The sequence below is a fragment of the Aquarana catesbeiana genome, linkage group LG05 (assembly GCF_042186555.1).
Source record: "Aquarana catesbeiana isolate 2022-GZ linkage group LG05, ASM4218655v1, whole genome shotgun sequence".
Classification (NCBI taxonomy): Eukaryota; Metazoa; Chordata; class Amphibia; order Anura; family Ranidae; genus Aquarana; species Aquarana catesbeiana.
The window spans coordinates 557,448,747-557,470,324 of record NC_133328.1 but is presented as its reverse complement, the minus strand read 5'-3'; positions in this window follow the sequence as shown (position 1 = coordinate 557,470,324).

The window sequence follows — 21,578 nt, the reverse complement described above, 5'->3', positions numbered from 1 at the left end:
TGAACTGACCATCATGAAGTCCGCAGAAATGTACCTTGCTCAGCAAGTCTCCAGCCTGAGCCAGAATGTTTCGTAGCTGCAGCAAGAAATACGGTTGTTTACAACTACAGTACGCCCAGCCCCGGAACCAGCATGTCCTGAACCATTTGTTGTGATGCCTGAGAAATTTGATGGTAACCGTGCATCCTTCTTGTGTTTTAGGATGGATTGCGAGCTGTTGTTTCCCCTGAAACTTAGGTCATATGCCACCGATTATATAAAGGTTCGGGCTACCATCAATCTGCTCACTGGGCAAATCAAAGCATGGGCTCATTAGTTATTACAGGAAAGGAGTCCAGTTTTGGACAGCTGGGAATCATTCATGTTTGCTCTGGACTCTCACATTACAGTTTCAAAGAAAACCAGGGTACCCAGGTCTGCTCCTAGTTCACGTGGCCTACGGGTACCCAGGGACAGGAATACCCTGTACAGATATGACTCCAAGCCTTTCCAGTACGTGCCAAGCCATGAAGCTTTAAATCCACAAAGTCTAGATGCTCCTGAGGTTTTACACACTCCTACCCTGGAAGTTGTGGAACCCATGGAGATCGGGGCCATCTTGTCCAAGCTTTCTCTAAAGGTGAAAGAGAGCGGAGGAGAGCCTGTGGTCTTTGTTTCTATTGTGGAGAAAGAGGGCACTTTATCTCTCTCTGCCCAATTCGCCCGTCTTGGCCAAAGGATTTTCAAATAGGTACTATTAGGATCCATCCTTCTACCCCTGCTTATCAGCCTGTAAACTGCCAAAGGTGCTGTAAGACCTGTCTATGTTCAATGACACAAGTAGGTACCCAGACTACGGTGGTTAACGATACCGGTGTCACTCAAGAATCCGTAACCAATATCCCTGAGAAGCTCTTACCATCTGGTCTAGAGGCAACTATGCAACCTTCTGACAACAAACCAGTTCCTGCAGTCATCCCAAGCTCCATAGTGGTTAGGTGCAGAAACATTATCCTGTCCTGCCAAGGAAGTTTTACCACCTGACTGCATGTATGCCTCGAATGGCACCATAGTCCATAAGCAGGAACTGGAGATGATTAAAAAAGCGTTGCAAGCTACAAAAGTCTCCCATGCAAGAACTTCTAAAGCCACAATCCCCAAAGGTTAATAAGGAAAAGCATGGATGCCTATGACGAACTACCTGTTCACACCCAGAGGGCATTTCTAAGGGGGGGACTGACATGGTTCCTACTGTGCCATGCAACCAGCCAGGCATGGTCACACCCCAAGTAGCTCAAGGAGGTATTGAACCCATGACTTTCTGCTGACTGCTCATGTTGTATTGCCTCTGAGCCACACCTCAGTTCATTATTCAGCCTGGTTTCCAGCTATGCCTTGTTCTGCATGCAGCATTGAGGGCTATACTTTGGATCTTGCTTTGCAATTAGTACCTGTCACTCTTGGTTCAGCTGAGGTTCAGCTGAGGTTCAGTTTATCTAATCAGCTGGGTATAAAACACTGCCTCACTCTGAGCGCTAGTTCAGTTCATTGTCTCTTGTATTGCCAAAGGTTCCTGTATTCTTGTTTTCAAGTTGCTGTGTTCCAAGGCTAACCCGGCTTCTGACCCTGGCTTTGTTCATCGTTTACTCTGACTTCTGAATCCCTGACTACAGCTTCACCTCGACAATCCTTTGGTAAATTCCTGTCAAGCCCCCGTGCTCAGATTCACAGCCCAGGTAGCCTTTTACCTAGTTACCGTGGGTTGTGTGTATTTGCAAGGCTGAGCATACATCTCTGCACTATGGACTCTAACCAAGGTAAGCCGTTACATTAGCAGATGATTTGCTTCTATTTCTCACATACCCATTAAATTCTACACCAAACTTTTACAAACTGCTTCAAGAATTTGGCAACATTCCAGACCTTAAAGTCAATGTCGCCAAATCTGTTGCCCTAAATGTGTCTGCCTCACCCTAGTCGGTAGAGCAATTGAAATAGCATTTCCCATTCACCTGGGCATCTGACTCCTTACCATACTTGGGGATTAAGCTAATACAGAATATAAGCAAACTGTACGGAGCCAATTACCCTCCCATATTCCGTAAGTGTGGGGAGGACCTGAAGGCGTGGTCAAAGATGGGCATATCTTGGCCGGGCAGAATAACTGCGGTCAAAATGACATTATTGCCATGTTTACTCTACCTATTTAGATCACTCCCGATATCCATCAACAAAAAAGCCCTCCTTGAAGTCCAAACCCGAATCACAAGTTTTATATGGGGTAAAAAAGGTAACAGATGCCCCAAAGACACACTTTTCTGGCTGAAAACACAAGGGTGTCTTGGTCTCCCTAATATTTGGTGTACTATCAGGTAGCACAGTTGGCACAAATATCAGCGGTATACTCCAGAGGACCCAAACCTGACACACAATCGACTATCTGCTGTGGTGTAACCCGAAAGCATGGCCCCCCCATCCTATCACCCACTCTTTCTCACTCAATAGCCCTATGCGACACCATACACAAACATCACAATGTGACCTCTACTATGTGCCCATTGGCTCATTTATTCAATAACCCTGACACCCCCCGGCTTGAACATACAGGCCTTTCTATGGTGGCTGCACAAAGGCTTATTCTGCATAGGATACTTTCTCAACTCTATAGGCCCACTCTCCCTGAGCTACTGCATGAGCCAACTGGAGATGCTTCGGAGAGGTTCAGGCTCACCCAAATTAGGCACTTCCTAACCTTGATCTGGCCAGATAAAATGGTACCCCCCAAGTCTACTCTCTATGAACAATGGTGTGCTAGCCTTACGGATCAGAGGGGGGGCATCTCGATTATATACACTTTGCTGGCAAACAGGGATGACAAGCCTTCATATGTCTGGGCGTGGGAGCACGACATGGAGATTTCTTGGGACAGCAGTACTTGGTTTCAGGCTCTACATCACACGTACAAAGGTATCCTCAATGTATCATTAAATGAAGCCAATGTTAAACTCCTCACCAGATGGTACTATGTTCCTGCTAGACTGGCAGTAATGTACAAAGATGCTTCTCCCTTATGCTTTAGAAACTGCAGCCTGGTGGGATCAATGTTCAATGTCTGGTGGTCATGTCCTCGAGTCAGAACCTACTGGAACAAGGTATTCTGTCTCCTAAGTAAAATTTCTGGAGCGGCGATACCTCAAGATCCCACTATTGCTCTACTGAACCGTACGCACTACGCAAGCATATGCAGACCTTGGTCTACTTTATCCTCTTGGGTGCCAAGATTATACTAGCAGGGGCCTGCAAAAAGCCCTCTATCTCATTTCTGGCAGCAAAGAGGAAAATATCCTGGATCATGTCACAAGAACGCATAGTAGCAAGGCTTCTAGACAAAGTACCTAAGTTTGAGGCCATCTGGGAACCTACTGTGGCATTTTCCTATGCCCGGGCATTACATCAGGCTCTTAGATCCATCTTGACTCCACCCTCTCCTTTCTTTCTTCCCTATACTTTCTCTCTTCTTCTCTCATAGTTACATAGTTACATAGTAGGTGAGGTTGAAAAAAGACACAAGTCCATCATGTCCAACCTATGTGTGTGATTATGTGTCAGTATTACATTATATATCCCTGTATGTTGCGGTCATTCGGGTGCTTATCTAATAGTTTCTTGAAGCTATCGATGCTCCCCGCTGAGACCACCGCCTGTGGAAGGGAATTCCACATCCTTGCCGCTCTTACAGTAAAGAACCCTCTACGTAGTTTAAGGTTAAACCTCTTTTCTTCTAATTTTAATGAGTGGCCGCGAGTCTTGTTAAACTCTTTTCTGCGAAAAAGTTTTATTTCTGTTGTAGGGTCACCAGTACGGTATTTGTATAATGAAATCATATCCCTTCTCAAGAGTCTTTTCTCCAGAGAGAATAAGTTCAGTGCTTGCAACTTTTCCTCATAACCAAGATCCTCCAGACCCTTTATTAGCTTTGTTGCCCTTCTTTGTACTCGATCCATTTCCAGTACATCCTTCCTGAGGACTGGTGCCCAGAACTGGACAGCATACTCCAGGTGCGGCCGGACCAGAGTCTTGTAGAGTGGGAGAATTATCGTTTTATCTCTGGAGTTGATCCCCTTTTTAATGCATGCCAATATTCTGTTTGCTTTGTTAGCAGCAGCTTGGCATTGCATGCCATTGCTGAGCCTATCATTTACTAGGACCCCCAGGTCCTTTTCCATCCTAGATTCCCCCAGATGTTCTCCCCCCAGTGTATAGATTGCATTCATATTTTTGCCACCCAAATGCATTATTTTACATTTTTCTACATTGAACCTCATTTGCCATGTAGTTGCCCACCCCATTAATTTGTTCAGATCTTTTTGCAAGGTTTCCACATCCTGCGGAGAAGTTATTGCCCTGCTTAGCTTAGTATTGTCTGCAAATACAGAGATTGAACTGTTTATCCCATCCTCCAGGTCGTTTATGAACAAATTAATTAGGATTGGTCCCAGCACAGAACCCTGGGGAACCCCACTACCCACCCCTGACCATTCCGAGTACTCCCCATTTATCACCACCCTCTGAACTCGCCCTTGTAGCCAGTTTTCAATCCATGTACTCACCCTATGGTCCATGCCAATGGACCTTATTTTGTACAGTAAACGTTTATGGGGAACTGTGTCAAATGTTACATAGTTACATAGTTACATAGTAGGTGAGGTTGAAAAAAGACACAAGTCCATCAAGTCCAACCTATGTGTGTGATTATGTGTCAGTATTACATTGTATATCCCTGTATGTTGCGGTCATTCAGGTGCTTATCTAATAGTTTCTTGAAGCTATCAATGCTACCTGCTGAGACCACCGCCTGTGGAAGGGAATTCCACATCCTTGCCGCTCTTACAGTAAAGAACCCTCTACGTAGTTTAAGGTTAAACCTCTTTTCTTCTAATTTTAATGAGTGGCCACGAGTGTTGTTAAACTCTCTTCTGCGAAAAAGTTTTAACCCTATTGTGGGGTCACCAGTCCGGTATTTGTAAATTGAAATCATATCCCCTCTCAAGCGTCTCTTCTCCAGAGAGAATAAGTTCAGTGCTTGCAACCTTTCCTCATAACTAAGATCCTCCAGACCCTTTATTAGCTTTGTTGCCCTTCTTTGTACTCACTCCATTTCCAGTACATCCTTCCTGAGGACTGGTGCCCAGAACTGGACCGCATACTCTAGGTGCGGCCGGACCAGAGTCTTGTAGAGTGGGAGAATTATCGTTTTATCTCTGGAGTTGATCCCCCTTTTAATGCATGCCAATATTCTGTTTGCTTTGTTAGCAGCAGCTTGGCATTGCATGCCATTGCTGAGCCGATCATCTACTAGGACCCCCAGGTCCATTTCCATCCTAGATTCCCCCAGAGGTTCTCCCCCCAGTGTATAGATTGCATTCATATTTTTGCCACCCAAATGCATTATTTTACATTTTTCTACATTGAACCTCATTTGCCATGTAGTCGCCCACCCCATTAATTTGTTCAGGTCTTTTTGCAAGGTTTCCACGTCCTGCGGAGAAGTTATTGCCCTGCTTAGCTTAGTATCGTCTGCAAATACAGAGATTGAACTGTTTATCCCATCCTCTAGATCGCTTATGAACAAATTAAATAGGATTGGTCCCAGCACAGAACCCTGGGGAACCCCACTACCCACCCCTGACCATTCCGAGTACTCCCCATTTATCACCACCCTCTGAACTCGCCCTTGTAGCCAGTTTTCAATCCATGTACTCACCCTATGGTCCATGCCAATGGACCTTATCTTGTACAGTAAACGTTTATGGGGAACTGTGTCAAATGCTTTTGCAAAATCCAGATACACCACGTCTACGGTCCTTCCCTTATCTAGATGGCAACTCACCTCCTCATAGAAGGTTAATAGATTGGTTTGGCAAGAACGATTCTTCATGAATCCATGCTGATTACTGCTAATGATACCGTTCTTATTACTAAAATCTTGTATATAGTCCCTTATCATCCCCTCCAAGAGTTTACATACTATTGATGTTAGGCTAACTGGTCTGTAATTCCCAGGGATGTATTTTGGGCCCTTTTTAAATATTGGTGCTACATTGGCTTTGGTACCATTCCAGTCAGTAGACTATCTGTAAAAATTAGGAACAACGGTCTGGCAATCACTTGACTGAGTTCCCTAAGTACCCTTGGATGCAAGCCATCTGGTCCCGGTGATTTATTAATGTTAAGTTTCTCAAGTCTAATTTTAATTCCGTCCTCTGTTAACCATGGAGGTGCTTCCTGTGTTGTGTCATGAGGATAAACACTGCAGTTTTGGTTACTGAAGCCCCCTGATTCACTCGTGAAGGAGAAGAATAAATTCAATACCTTTGCCATCTCCCCATCCTTTGTAACCAGATGTCCTTCCTCATTCTTTATGGGGCCAATATGGTCTGTCCTCCCTTTTTTACTGTTTACATACTTATAGAATTTCTTGGGATTTTTTTTGCTCTCCTCCGCTATGTGTCTTTCATGTTCTATCTTAGCCGTCCTAATTGCACCCTTACATTTCCTGTTGCATTCTTTATAAAGTCTGAATGCTGAGGATGATCCCTCAACCTTGTATTTTTTGAAGGCCTTCTGCTTTGCTTTTATATGCATTTTTACATTGGAGTTAAGCCATCCAGGACTTTTGTTCGCTCTTTTAAATTTATTACCCAATGGGATACATTGGCTAATGCCCTTATTTAATATGCTCTTAAAGCAAACCCATCTCTCCTCCGTATTCTTTGTTCCTAATATTTTATCCCAGTTTATGCCTTTTAGCAAGGTTTGTAGTTTAGGGAAGTTGGCTCTTTTGAAATTCAGTGTCTTTGTATTCCCTTTATGTTTCCTATTTGTGTGATTTATACTGAAACTAATTGACCTGTGATCGCTGTTACCTAAATTGCCCCGTATTTCCACATCCGTGATCAGGTCTGTATTGTTGGTAATCAGTAGATCCAGTAATGATTTATTTCTAGTTGGTGCGTCTACCATCTGACCCATAAAATTGTCCTGCAAGACATTAGGGAATTGGCGAGCCTTAAATGAATGCGTGGTTCCCTCCACCCAGTCTATGTCTGGATAATTAAAATCCCCCATTATGATAACACTTCCCATCCTTGCTGCTAATCCAATTTGTGATAGGAGATCCGTCTCCACTTCCTCCCTCAGGTTAGGGGGCCTATAGCATACTCCCAGTATTATTTCCCCCTTAGCTTCATCCCTTTGGAGCTCTACCCATAAGGATTCCACCTCCTCCCTAGCTCCCTTAGTGATGTCATCTCTCACATTCACTTGTACATTATTTTTGATATATAGACATACCCCTCCCCCTTTTTTACCCTCTCTGTCCTTGCGGTAAAGGGTATACCCTTGAATGTTTGCCAGCCAATCATGAGAGCTGTTGAACCAGGTCTCTGAAATTCCCACAAAATCCAAATCCTCCTCGTACAACAGTATCTCTAGTTCACCCATCTTGTCTGCCATGCTCCTGGCATTGGTGAACATGCCACATAGTTTAGACCGGTCGCATATTGTCCTCGTATTGGGTGTTTCGAGATTGCAACTAGGACTTGCTACTATACTCACCTTGTGTTTTTGTGCTTTGGTTAACCTGCCACTAATGCCCCCAATACTACCCTCTGGAATATCTTCCGCGCTGGCTATCTCTGCCTCTGGACCCTCCCCCCCATCGCCTAGTTTAAAAACCCCTCTAACTTTTTAAACTGCTTTTGCAAAATCCAGATACACCACGTCTACGGGCCTTCACTTATCTAGATGGCAACTCACCTCCTCATAGAAGATTAGTAGATTGGTTTGGCAAGAACGATTCTTCATGAATCCATGCTGATTACTGCTAATGATACCGTTCTTATTACTAAAATCTTGTATATAGCCCCTTATCATCCCCTCCAAGAGTTTACATACTATTGATGTTAGGCTAACTGGTCTGTAATTCCCAGGGATGTATTTTGGGCCCTTTTTAAATATTGGTGCTACATTGGCTTTTCTCCAATCAGCTGGTACCATTCCAGTCAGTAGACTGTCTGTAAAAATTAGGAACAACGGTCTGGCAATCACTTGACTGAGTTCCCTAAGTACCCTCGGATGCAAGCCATCTGGTCCCGGTGATTTATTAATGTTAAGTTTCTCAAGTCTAATTTTAATTCTGTCCTCTGTTAACCATGGAGGTGCTTCCTGTGTTGTGTCATGAGGATAAACACTGCAGTTTTGGTTACTGAAGCCCCCCGATTCACTCGTGAAGACTGAGGAGAAGAATAAATTCAATACCTTCGCCATCTCCCCATCCTTTGTAACCAGATGTCCTTCCTCATTCTTTATGGGGCCAATATGGTCTGTCCTCCCTTTTTTACTGTTTACATACTTAAAGAATTTTTTAGGATTTTTTTTGCTCTCCTCCGCTATGTGTCTTTCATGTTCTATCTTAGCCGTCCTAATTGCACCCTTACATTTCTTGTTGCATTCTTTATAAAGTCTGAATGCTGATGATGATCCCTCAACCTTGTATTTTTTGAAGGCCTTCTCCTTTGCTTTTATATGCATTTTTACATTGGAGTTAAGCCATCCAGGACTTTTGTTCACTCTTTTAAATTTATTACCCAATGGGATACATTGGCTAATGCCCTTATTTAATATGCTCTTAAAGCAAACCCATCTCTCCTCCGTATTCTTTGTTCCTAATATTTTATCCCTATTTATGCCTTTTAGCAAGGTTTGTAGTTTAGGGAAGTTGGCTCTTTTGAAATTCAGTGTCTTTGTATTCCTTTTATGTTTCCTATTTGTGTGATTTATACTGAAACTAATTGACCTGTGATCGCTGTTACCTAAATTGCCCCGTATTTTCACATCCGTGATCAGGTCTGTATTGTTGGTAATCAGTAGATCCAGTAATGATTTATTTCTAGTTGGTGCGTCTACCATCTGACCCATAAAATTGTCCAAGACATTAAGGAACTGGCGAGCCTTAAATGAATGCGCGGTTTCCTCCGCCCAGTCTATGTCTGGATAATTAAAATCCCCCATTATGATAACACTTCCCATCCTTGCTGCTAATCCAAATTGTGATAGGAGATCTGTCTCCACTTCCTCCCTCAGGTTAGGGGGCCTATAGCATACTCCCAGTATTATTTTCCCTTTAGCTTCATCCCTTTGGAGCTCTACCCATAAGGATTCCACCTCCTCCCTAGCTCCCTCAGTGATGACATCTCTCACATTCACTTGTACATTATTCTTGATATATAGACATACCCCTCCCCCTTTTTTACCCTCTCTGTCCTTGCGGTAAAGGGTATACCCTTGAATGTTTGCCAGCCAATCATGAGAGCTGTTGAACCAGGTCTCTGAAATGCCCACAAAATCCAAATCCTCCTCGTACAACAGTATCACTAGTTCACCCATCTTGTCCGCCATGCTCCTGGCATTGGTGAACATGTCAGGAACATGCCTCTTGGAGGCATTATGATGCCTCTCTCTCCTACTTCTCTCCCATTTTCCACACATATAGAATTTTATAGTTTACGCTGTAAAAGGAGCAACTGTCCCCCAGAGCGGGCCCTATATACTGTTGGGGTACGGAGGGGGGCCCTGATCTCCGCGCTGCGGGGAGGGAGCTGCACAATCGCAGTGTGATCCCATGGGGGTGATGTGCGGCTGCCTTCTGGGGCGGGGGGGCGTTGGGGTACTTTACCCACCAAATAAGCGGTGATTTACTATCCCACTCTGGACTTGAGGCTCTGGGAAAAGATCTCCACCTAGAGGACCCGAATACTGTTAGTGCTCCTCTTCATTATAAAAGTTACATCTGATCTACGTTTTGAAATTGAATATTAGCATATAGACTCATATATGATCTGTTACAGTTGACACTTTGTTGCAGTAATACTTTGTTGCCAAGCAGGCTGATATGTAGTTGTACCTTATTATTTGTTCTACATGAAAACTTAATAAAAAATGTGAAAGAAAAAACAAAACACATAAAAGGCAGCGCTACACAAATTAAAACACACTATGGTATTCCCAGTGTGCTATCTTAAAGTACATACATATAAACATTAATATAGTCCATAAGGAATTGCAGAGAGCTGCTGTGTTAATTGCACAACGAGTGATAAGAGAGTCCAATGATCTTTCCAATTCCAAATTGCTGTCACCAACACCTCCACACGTGCTGAGAAGGGGGGGGGGTGCAGATTCATTATGTTTTTTTTAGGTTTTCATTACTATATAGTTAGACCTGACTGGTTAATTTCTTTAAAAAAATAAGGGCGCTGAACCCCCCGGTCTTTCATGTTGTTCAGGTAGATATCTGCCTCTCAAAGGTTGGCTACCCCTGCCCTAGACTGTTTGATGGAGCCAGAGTGAATGGACTGTAGCCTGTGCAATCGATAGCCTCTGCACTGTTTGAAAAGAACCAGTTAAAATCAGCGGCTCCTACTGGAGTAGCGCTGTTCATGCTGCTGCTCCCTTACTGACTGACCAGTGGGCAAGTTTAATGAGATGACACCCCCTCTACTGTTATAAAGAAAGTATGTCATTTTCCTGGCTATACTAAATGGCAGATGTTTGTGAACCACAAGCAGGGCTGTTTTTAATATTGAATGGACCCCTGGGCAGAACTTTTCTTGCCCCCCCCCCATGCAGTTTTGCTCTCCACCTTGTCTGAGACATACAATAAATAGCAGCTAGACTCAAAAATCAGTTTACTGAATCAGATCAGGTAGCTATTGCAATTGACTGCCAGAGGTTACAGTGTATCATTACCGCTCACTGACTGGTTGCTAGAGGTTACAGCACACATTACGGCTCACTGATTAGTTGCTAGAGGTTAGAGCACATGATTTCTGCTTGTTGCTAGAGATTACTGTGGTTATGACCTCAGGGGGGCATGATATACATATCAATGGCGCCGGCCGCTGCTATTTACATATGAATGCCACCTCTATTTATATATGAATGCCGGTAATTTACATGTAAACACAGGGTCTGGAGGTGAATCATCTGTACACAACAATAGGGCAGAGCTGGGCAGCATTAGTAGCAGCACTTCACACTGAGATATTGGGACACAGCACAGGACTAAAACCTCAAGGGACAAGGGAATTTAAACCTGGATAGTTGGCAAGTATGAGGCAGCTGCTTTGGGCCCCACAACAATGACCGGGCCCAGGGCAGCTGCCCTTTTTGCCCTGCCTTAAAAACGGCCCTGACCACAAGCACAGCTCAACAAAATCATAAATCTTTTGACAGGTGAAACAGTTCAAGTATTTCAACCTTGCATGGCACTGGAATAAATATGAGTATGACGTTTCAATGTTTGCAATAAACAGATTTTGTGACTCGAAGCAATAGACTGTAATCTCAGCAATTCCTCCAACAAGATATTGACTACACTATGGGACATACAAAGCAGCATTAAGGAAGGAATGTAATAATCTGTAAATCATAATTTTATAAAACAGCAACCAGAATGAATGAGAAATGAGAACTAAAGCATTACTTTTATCTAATAAACAACAAAAACACATGGGGTTTTCCCACTAAATAATTATTATATTGTTTTGCTGATTTTACAATAAAAATGTACAGGTACTGCCACCTTGTGTCTGGTTTGTCCATTAAAAAGAGCCATCCCTGGTTTTCTGGTTATTGGATATGTGTTTTTGGTATAAATATTTTTCATAGTAACGGCAACCAATAAACCAATAAATCAACATATATATATATATATATATATATATATATATATATATATATATATATATATAATGGAATATACATTTTATGAGTATAAAGGAAACCTGTAGTAAGAATATACTAAGGCTGCTATTGCTCACTTCTTCTTGTGGATGTTATGATGTTGGGTTCAGTATTTTAGGCCAGTCCTGGGACAAATATGCATGCCTACTTGGCATGCTCCAAAATGTTGCATTATGATGTGATCTTTTCAAAAAGACCAAATGATCTAAGGCAGTGGCGGCTGATGCTCCATTTTTTGGGGGGGGCGGCAAACAAACCCCCGTCGCTCATCTGCCCACCAGCCCTGCACTTACCCCATCTAGGTCACAGGTAGCTTCGGCTCCTTCCTGCATCTCCTTCTCGGCGGCTTCACAGTGGCTTCCCCTGCATCATCTCCTGGGCGGCCAATACGGTCGCTTCTCTTCTTGGCCAATTGGGTCTTAAGACCCGCTTCCTGATTAGGAGATGAATCAGGAAGACAATAGCAAATATTAACCACATGCCGACCGACCTGGGAGTTCTCCAGAACTCTCGCTCCCCTCGCGCCCGTTGGGGCACGCTCACTGAAGTGTCCGTGCTCGCCGGGTTCACGGGACCCGGCGCAGCACGGATCGCAGTAAAGGGCCAATGACAGCGGCCCTTTACCATGTGATGGCTCCCTCCAATGAGGAAGCCATCACAATGTCAACAAACTGGGGTCATGTAAAGGTCCCAAACCTCTTATCTCCTCACACCGATACAGCATGAGAGGAGAGAAGAGAGATTGAGTGTGAAACAGTGAGTGACAAGTTTTTTGAAAGTACTACAGTGCCCAGCAGTGCCACACAAGTGCCACTACAGTGCTAATCTGTGCCCTACAGTGCCATCAGTGCCACTACACTACCCATCAGTGCCACTACAGTACCCATCAGTGCCACTAAAGTGTCCATCAATGCCACTACACTGCTCATCTGTGCCATCAGTGCCACTATAGTGCTCATCAGTGCCACATTAGTGCCACCAGTGCCCATCAGTTCCACCTCTGCCACTTCAATGACCATCTGTGCCACGTCAGTGCTCCGTCAGTGCCACACCAGTGCCCAGTGCCACTACAGTGCTCATCTGTGCCACCAGTGCCACATTGGTGCCACCAGTGCCCATCTGTGCCACTACCGTGCCCATCAGTGCCACCAGTGCCACTACAGTGCCACGTCAGTGCCACGCCAGTGCTCCAGCAGTGCCACACCAGTGCTCCATCAGTGCCATGTCATTGGTCCATCAGTGCCACGTCAGTGCCCAGTGCCACTACAGTGCTCATCAGTGCCACATTAGTGCCAATACAGTGCTCATTTGTGCCATCAGTACCACATCAGCGTCACTACAGTGCTCATCTGCACCACTACAGTGCTCATCTGCGCCACTACATCACTCATCAGTGCCACTACAGTACCCAATAGTGCACATCAGTGCCCATAAGTGAGTGCTCATCAGTGCCACCATATCAGTGGATCCTCATTAGCGCCCATCAGTGCTACCTTATCAGTGCACATCAGTGCCAGATAATCAGTGCATCCTCAGTGTGGTGCATTAGTGTACATAAGTGCAACCTTATCAGTACCCATTAGTGCACCTCATCAGTTCCCAGCAGTGCACCCTCATCAGTACCCAGCAGTGCACCCTCATCAGTACCCAGCAGTGCACCCTCATCAGTACCCAGCAGTGCACCCTCATCAGTACCCAGCAGTCCACCTTCATCAGAACCCAGCAGTGCACCTTCATCAGAACCCAGCAGTGCACCATCATCAGAACCCAGCAGTGCACCCTCATCAGAACCCAGCAGTGCAGCCTTTTCAGCACCCAGCAATGCAGCCTCATTAGACCACCCTCATCAGCACCCATCAGTGCAGCCATATCTGTCCAGGTGTCCCTACCACAGCAGTTTGTCACCACAGCCCACAGTCACCAGTATGGCAAAAAATGTTTTTTCCGCTGAGTAGGCATACCAACAGCTTACCTTGACCGGCGAGAGCAGCGGGGAGCTCTCTGAGTCTGCATCTGATTCTGGTTCAGAATATGAACCCGTTGTAAGCAGTGGGTCTGATACAGAATCGGAGGAAGAGCAAAGTGTGCCCATGAAATGAAGGTGTTTTGACATGGAGCAGCAGGCTACCACAAGTAGTGCTGTGGCATCAACCAGCAGCTCAGTGCCATCCACCAGAAATGCAGTGGCATCAACTAGCAGCTCAGTGCCATCCACCAGTAGCACAGTGCCATCCAGAAGAAATTAAGTACCACTGCAGCAAAGGCCAAGAACTAGCGGGGTGCCATCTCAGCCCCAAAGCGTTAGGACCCATGCCAGCCTTCCCTATGCCCTTGAAAACCCTCTGTGGCTTCCCCCTAATTCAAGAGCAGCAAACATCCCCCTCTTTCACCGCCCAGCCAGGTGTTCAGGTGAACACAGAGAATTTTGCCCCTACTGATTTTTTTTTATTTAATTTTTACCCAAGACCTATTATCCAGCATCATGGCCCAGGGCAACCTCTATGCACAACAATTTATAACAAGCAACACTGGTTCAAGTTATGCCCTTCCCTATGAGTTGAGAGCATTGACAGTGGAGGAATTTAAATTATTTTTAGGCCTAACATTTAATATGGGACTCACAAAAAAAAAAATGAATTATACTCCTATTGGTCCACCAACCCCATCCACCACATGCCAATCTATTCATCCATTATGCGAAGACCAAGATACTTCATGATAATGCGTTTCCTCCATTACAATGACAACACCAAGTGCCCTCCGCGACCAAAATATCTCCGTGGATGAGTCATTGGTCCACTTCACAGGCAGGTTTGGCTTCAAGCAGTTTATCCCCAGCAAAAGGGCCCGATATGGGGTTAAGCTCTACAAGCGATGTGACCGAGAAACAGGGTATATCTATGCCTTCCGGGTGTATGAAGGGAAGGACTCCCAACTGCAGCCCCCTGAATGTCCAGAGTACATCGGAGTCAGCGGAAAGGTTGTTTGGGAGCTTGTATATCCACTCCTTGGAAAGGGTTACCACCTTTATGTGGATAACTACTATACAAGCTTGCCCCTCTTCCGCAATCTTTACCACAAGGACACTCCAGCGTGTGGTACAGTGCAAGCCAATAGGAAGGGATTCCCGCAAAGGTTTGTTACTGAAAGACTATGACAAGGAGAGGCGGCATCTTTGCGGAATGAAGAGATATTGGCTCTCAGGTGGAGGGACATATCAAACGTCCACATTCTCACAACGTTCCACAACGACACCTACGTGGAAATCCCCCAAAGAAACGGCCCAATCCAGAAACCAAAATGTGTCCATGACTATAATTTGTTCATGGGGGGGGAGTCGAATTCAATGATCAGATGATCGAACCCTACCTTCCCACAAGAAAAAGCCGCTTTTGGTATAAAAAAGTCTCCATATATCTTTTCAGTTTGACCATTTACAATAGTTTTGTTATTTACCGTAAATCTACAGAGAGCCCCGTATCTTATCTTCAGTACCAAGAAGAAATTATCTCCACCATTTTGTACCCTGAAGGTGCACCAGAAAGCATTCACTCGGATTCAGTGAGCAGACTCCACGAACGCCACTTTCCTAAAAGACTCCCCCATCATGAAACAGGCTGGAAACTTCAGAAGAAATGCCCGGTGTGCTCAAGAGGAGGAACTAGAAGAGACACCGTGAATTATTGTCCTGATTGTCCTTCCCAATCAGGCCTTTGTATTGATGAATGCTTCCGTCGTTACCATACTTCTCTACATTATTAGGGAAGTATGGTAAACGTAATTGTCATTTACCGCCACACCCCTTTATGCCACTGTACATACCGCTGCCTTCTCTGGAACTGACCCTGGACTGATAAACAACCATGCTTCTGCCTAATGCTAAACTGTACCTACCTCTGCCTGCTCTGGAACTGACCCTGGCCTGTTTGACCATGTTTTTTGCCTGCCTCTTGGACTGGTCTTTTACTCTGCTACAGGAGTAGTGGGCTACATAACACAGGGGTCTCACATGTGAGGGGCTCCAGAATTGTTTTTCTGGATGAAGAAAACAAATTTTTTAGTTTTCTCATTCCCGATTAGGGTCTGGAGACTCGGAGGCTTCAAAGAGATTTGGGTGGGAGAAGCCTTTTACCCCTGTCCCCATTCTTTCCTGGCCTGCTACTTGGACCATGTTCCTGCTTACTACCAGGACCAATATTTTGGTACTGCTGGCAATGTCTCTACTTGCACTGACCCTGGACTGTATATTGACAGTATCCCTGCCTGTACTGACTATGGACAATATTCCTGCCTGCTGCCTGGACAATTCCATTCACTGTCGCTGACCACGTCCCTGCCTGCTGCCTGGGTCAGGGCTCTCCTCCTGTGGACAACTGCAGTACTAAAACCACAGGTAATATTTTGTTTACCCCTTGCTCAGCAGAATGTATTTTAGGGTGTAATTCTTGGTATTTTCATGCTATGTGTTAGAAATATGAAGGGCCTTCAAAAATGTGATAGATTGTAAGGAAATTAGATGTGTAATTTATGCTCCTAGAACGCCTGAATGTGCTACTTCAATGTTGGGCCTCTATATGTGGCCAGGCTGTGTAAAAGTCTCACACATGTGGTATTGCCATACTCAGGAGGAGTAGCAGAAAATATTTTGGGGTGTCATTTTTGCTATGTACATGCTATGCGTTGGAAATAGCTTAGAAATGGACAACTTTGTGTAAAAAAAAAAAAAAATGCGTTTTCATTTTTTTCCACATTTTCCAAAACTGGGAAAAAATGAACTGTTCAAAAGACTCATTATGCCTCATAGATTATACGTTGGGGTGTTTTCTTTCCAAAATGGGGTCACTTTGTGGGCATTTCCATTGTCCTGGTGCTCCAGGGCCTTCAAAAGTGTAATCGGTGGTTGAGAGATTAGATGTGTAATTTATGCTCTTAGAACGCCTGAATGTGCTACTTCAATGTTGGGCCTCTGTATGTGGCCAGGCTGTGTAAAAGTCTCACACATGTGGTATCACATTACTCAGGAGGAGTAGCAGAATATATTTTGGGGTGTCATTTGTGGAATGTACATGCCATGTGAGAGAAATAACCTGTTATAATGACAATTTGGTGTGAAAAAAAACTAAAAATAAAAAAAATCTTAATTTTGCAAAGAATTGTGGGGAAAAATGACAACTTCAAAAAACTCACCATGCCTCTTACTAAATACCTTGGAATGTCTACTTTCCAAAAATGGGTGGGTATTTGTACTTTCCTGGATTGTTAGGGTCTCAAGAAATGAAATAGGCCTCAGTAATCAGGGGTGAGCAGATGTGATCAATTTTCAGTGATTGGCACCATAGCTTGTAGACTCTATGATTTTCACACAGACTAAGTAATATCTACTAATTTGGGTTATTTTTACCAAAGATATGTAGCAGTATACATTTTGGCCCAAATGTATGAAGAAAAATTACTTATTTGCAAAATTTTATAATAGAAATGAAGAAAAATTTATTTTTTACCAAATTTTCGGTCTTTTTTCATTTATAGCACAGAAAATAAAAAACCCAGAGTTGATCAAACACCACCAAAAGAAAGCTCTATTTGTGTGGAAAAAAAAGGATGGAAATTTCATATAGGTACAGTGTTGCATGACTAATTGTCATTCAAAATGTGAGAGCACCGAAAGCTGAAAAATGGTCTGGTTAGGAAGGGGGTTTAAGTACCCAGTGGTCAAGTGGTTAATTCGCTATTGTCACAAAACTGGGTGGGCTCAGGGCGCAGTGCTCTGCAACTTGAGCCCACCCTTTTTATTTATTTTTTATTTTTATATAATCTTTATTTTATTTTACATTTTGAGCCATACAAAACAGTGGACAGAAAAAAGGGTAAGGGGAAAGGGAAGGCAAAATTCACCTCAAGGACAAATACCTCGAGGACAAATACCTCAAGGACGGTAGCGCCATAAGTCATTACACAATAACTATAACTATTATTATTAGGAGCCCATCTCTGTCCTAGATTTTCAATCTGAGTGGACATTCCCCTCAATCTTTGGGGAAAGGAGAGAGGGCTCGCACAATAATACAAGGCAGAAACCTTACAGTATTGTAGGCTCACATAAAGTAAAGTAGGAACATATAAGACATGAATACAACAAAAAAAAACACAAGTACCTCTAAGGCCTCTGTAAATCGGCAAGCACACCTGGTTTATTGGCTGATGAGATATATCTAAACTAGGAACACCTATGCTAGTACTGTATCTGGTTCTGAACCATAGGTGTGTGCAGCCTAATACATTAGGGTGTGCACCCCAAAGCTCAAACACATATGCGTGTGTGTGCATGTGTGTATACTGACGGTGTCAGTAGAGCAGTGGACAGTAGGGTAGAGATTGGTATCAATAGGGCAGTGGATGGTGTTAGTAGTTTTTATTTTTATTTTTTACAATTTAATTTTTTTGTATTTTTTTTTTTAGCAGCCCTGGTAGGGGGCTTTTGTAAAATATTAGGGGTTTAATAGTAGGGGAAATCTGCACCACACGGGGTGATTAGGATGTAACTGGGCACACCTAGCACACCCTGTGCACACGCCTATGTTGTGAACCTGATTCAGGGTCCGGTTCACCTGGACAAGTTGCCCAAATGCAGGATCCGCCAAAGTTATCAAAGCAATATCTAGACCAGAAGAGACTGGATCCTGTCCAGAGGAATGACTCAGATCATAGCTCCCAACTGTCCCTGATTTCGAGGGACTGACCCTGATTTGGAGCAATGTCCCTCCGTCCCTCATTCCTCCTGATTTGTCTCTCATTTTGGTCTGATCTATATAGATCTATAGATCTATATAGATGTATATAAAATGCACTTTTTATCTATCAAAAAGTGTTTTCCAGCGCTAAACCTTTCATTTGATTTCTAAATTTCTCCATTTGTAAATGACAAAAGCCAATATAAAGGAATAGTAGTGGTAAAAAAAGCACTTTTATTTTTTGTACAATTCTCCTTTAAGGGGGCGTGGCAAGGGGTGTGTCCTATGCCTGCATACTTTTGCTCATAGGTGTCCCTCATTCTCATCTCTAAAAGTTGGGAGGTATGCTCAGCGCGCCAGACTGAGTCGAAGCGCTTACAAGTTCCCTTGCATGTGGCCACCCATTCCTCTGCTTCCATGATCTCCGTCACCTTCCCAAGCCAGTCCAGCTCACTCGAAACTCGCGGGCTCTTCCAATGAATTGGTATAAGGCGCTTTGCAGCATTGAGGAGGTGAGGGAGAGCACTGCGTTTATAGTGAGAGAGTGGGATGGGGGGATGTGAAGCAAAAAGTGCTTTGGGGAACGAGGAATGTCGATACTTTAGACTATCCAATATGTGTCTGCGGGCAGCAGACCAAAAGGGTGATAACAACGGACAGTCTCACCAAATATGGAGGAGTGTTACCCTCTGCCCGCATCCCCTCCAGCACAAATCAGAGACTGATAGTTGAATTCTAGCAAGGGAAGTGGACACTCGGTACCACAGGGACAGCAACTTATAGTTATTTTCTTGTGTTTTAGAGTCCACTGAGCTAGAGTGTGTGAGACGGTACAGGTGGTGCAACTGCTCCCCAGAGAACTCACACCGGAGATCCGGCTCCCATTCCCTAGTGAATATTGGTTTAGGGTTAGGGGCAGACGAATCAAGTAAATTATAAAGAGCTGAGATCATATGTGGTATAGGGTCTTCGGCAGCCCATATGCGTTCAAACTCTGTAAGGGTAGACCTAATCTGAGATATGTGGCGGTGTGAGGAAACAAAATCAGTGAGTTGACGATATTGCCAAAAGTCAAACGGGAAACTACCGTACCACTCCCTGAGGGTGGCCAGCGAAGTTGGGCTGTGACCCTCCATGAAGCGGGACAGGCCAACATCTCCATCAGTTATCCAGGGTCCAAAAAAGGACAATTGCTCCCCAGGAGGAAACCAGGGGAAGCCACCGTCAGGCGCTAGTGGTGATGTTGGGGGGGCCAGAACTAAGGACCTATTTAGCCTGTCCCAGACTTTGAGGACATGTGTAGCTAGTGGGGATACCCAATATGATATACCCCTATCACTCAAAGTGCACCACGGTGCGTAGGATAGATTATGGCCTGCTATAGTCTTCTCAAGGGGGACCCATAATTTAGAGGAGGTGTGAAATCTCCAGTTAAGAATGCCCTGAAGAGCAATAGCTCTATAATATTGTAAAATATTGGTGATGCCAAGGCCTTGGTCGTTTGGGTCGCCCACCCTTTTTTTAAGCCAATTAGAACCTCAGGGCTCTAATCATGTGCTTCCAAAAGAATAAAACATTGGAATCCATGCGTCTGGCGCCCTGCATGTAGATTAGGGGCTTGGCGTGTGGATTAGGGGGGCGGTGTTCCTTATGGACGGGCCGCCGCTGATCCGTGGTGTGCTGCTGACATATTCACCCTATGTTCTATGAGGTGCCAGTCAACAGTTGTTATAGAACTCTAACTGACTAGGTTAGGTCTATTCTAATCTAGTCAATTATGTTTTGCCATGCAATGGAAATATGTTCAGACCATGTCCCCAGCAGGGACACAGACAGACATAAAAGCCTGACAGAGACTCTAACACACAATATCCAACAATAGAAATACATTTGGCTGGATCTTTCACATTAGAGAGACTTTAACAGCCAGGCACACATGTAATAACAACCAAACAGGCTGTGTGTGTGACCAAGTTAAATGTTTTCACACATTTAAAATAAGTCAATGGGGGTTATTTACGAAAGGCAAGTCCACTTTGCACTACAAGTGCAAACTACAGGTGCAAAGTGCACTTGAAATGTCACTGAAGGTGCACTTGGAAGTGCAGTCGCTGTAAATCTGAATGTTAGATCTGAAATGAGGGGAAGCTCTGCTGATTTTATCATCTAAGCAAGCAAAAATGCTGTTTTTTTTTTTCCTTGCATGTCCCCCTCGGATCTACAGCGACTGCACTTTCAAGTGCACTTTGAGCTTGTAGTTTGCACTTGTAGTGCAATGTGGATTTGCCTTTAGTAAATAATCCCCACAATGTAGCTGAATGGATATGTTGGTCACTTTTAAAAAAACAACACCATCACAAAATCAGTTACTGCAATTGGTTCTGTTTGGCCTCACTCTGGCGTAGGAAAATACACAAGATCCTGCTGCCAAAAGCTGCCAGCAAGATCCTGCGTAAAATGTCTGTATGTTGTATTCATGTAAATGCTTCTGTAACAGTTACATGCGTAGAAGAATACAATGCAAATATAAAGTACTGGCTACTAAGACCCTAGGTGACTTGAGCCGTTTGCAGCATGGAGTCTGTCTGGGATTATATGAAAAGATAGAAGGATTTGAGGCAGCCTACATCCACTAAATATTTGTGATTAGTTCTCTAAGATATTTGGAACAACCTACCTGCCGAGTTCCTTCAAAAACTCTGTGCAAGTGTACCTAGAAGAAGTGATGCTGTTTTAAAGGAAAGGAGTGGTCACACCAAATATTAATTTGATTTGGATTTCTGTTCATTTACCTTTCATTTTGTTAATTGATGAAAATAAACTATTAACACTTTGATTTCTGATAATATATATATATATATATATATATATATATATATATATATATATATATATATATATATATATATAGGGAGTAAAGCAATCTACAGACAAATTGGAGCGGTCAATCTTGTAGTCATAATCCAACCAAAGTCATATTTGTCAACTGGAGAACACAAACGTTCAGCTCCCCTGATTGTGTTTATGTTGTGTAAATTGAACGGGTAGTAGTAGGGAGCACAG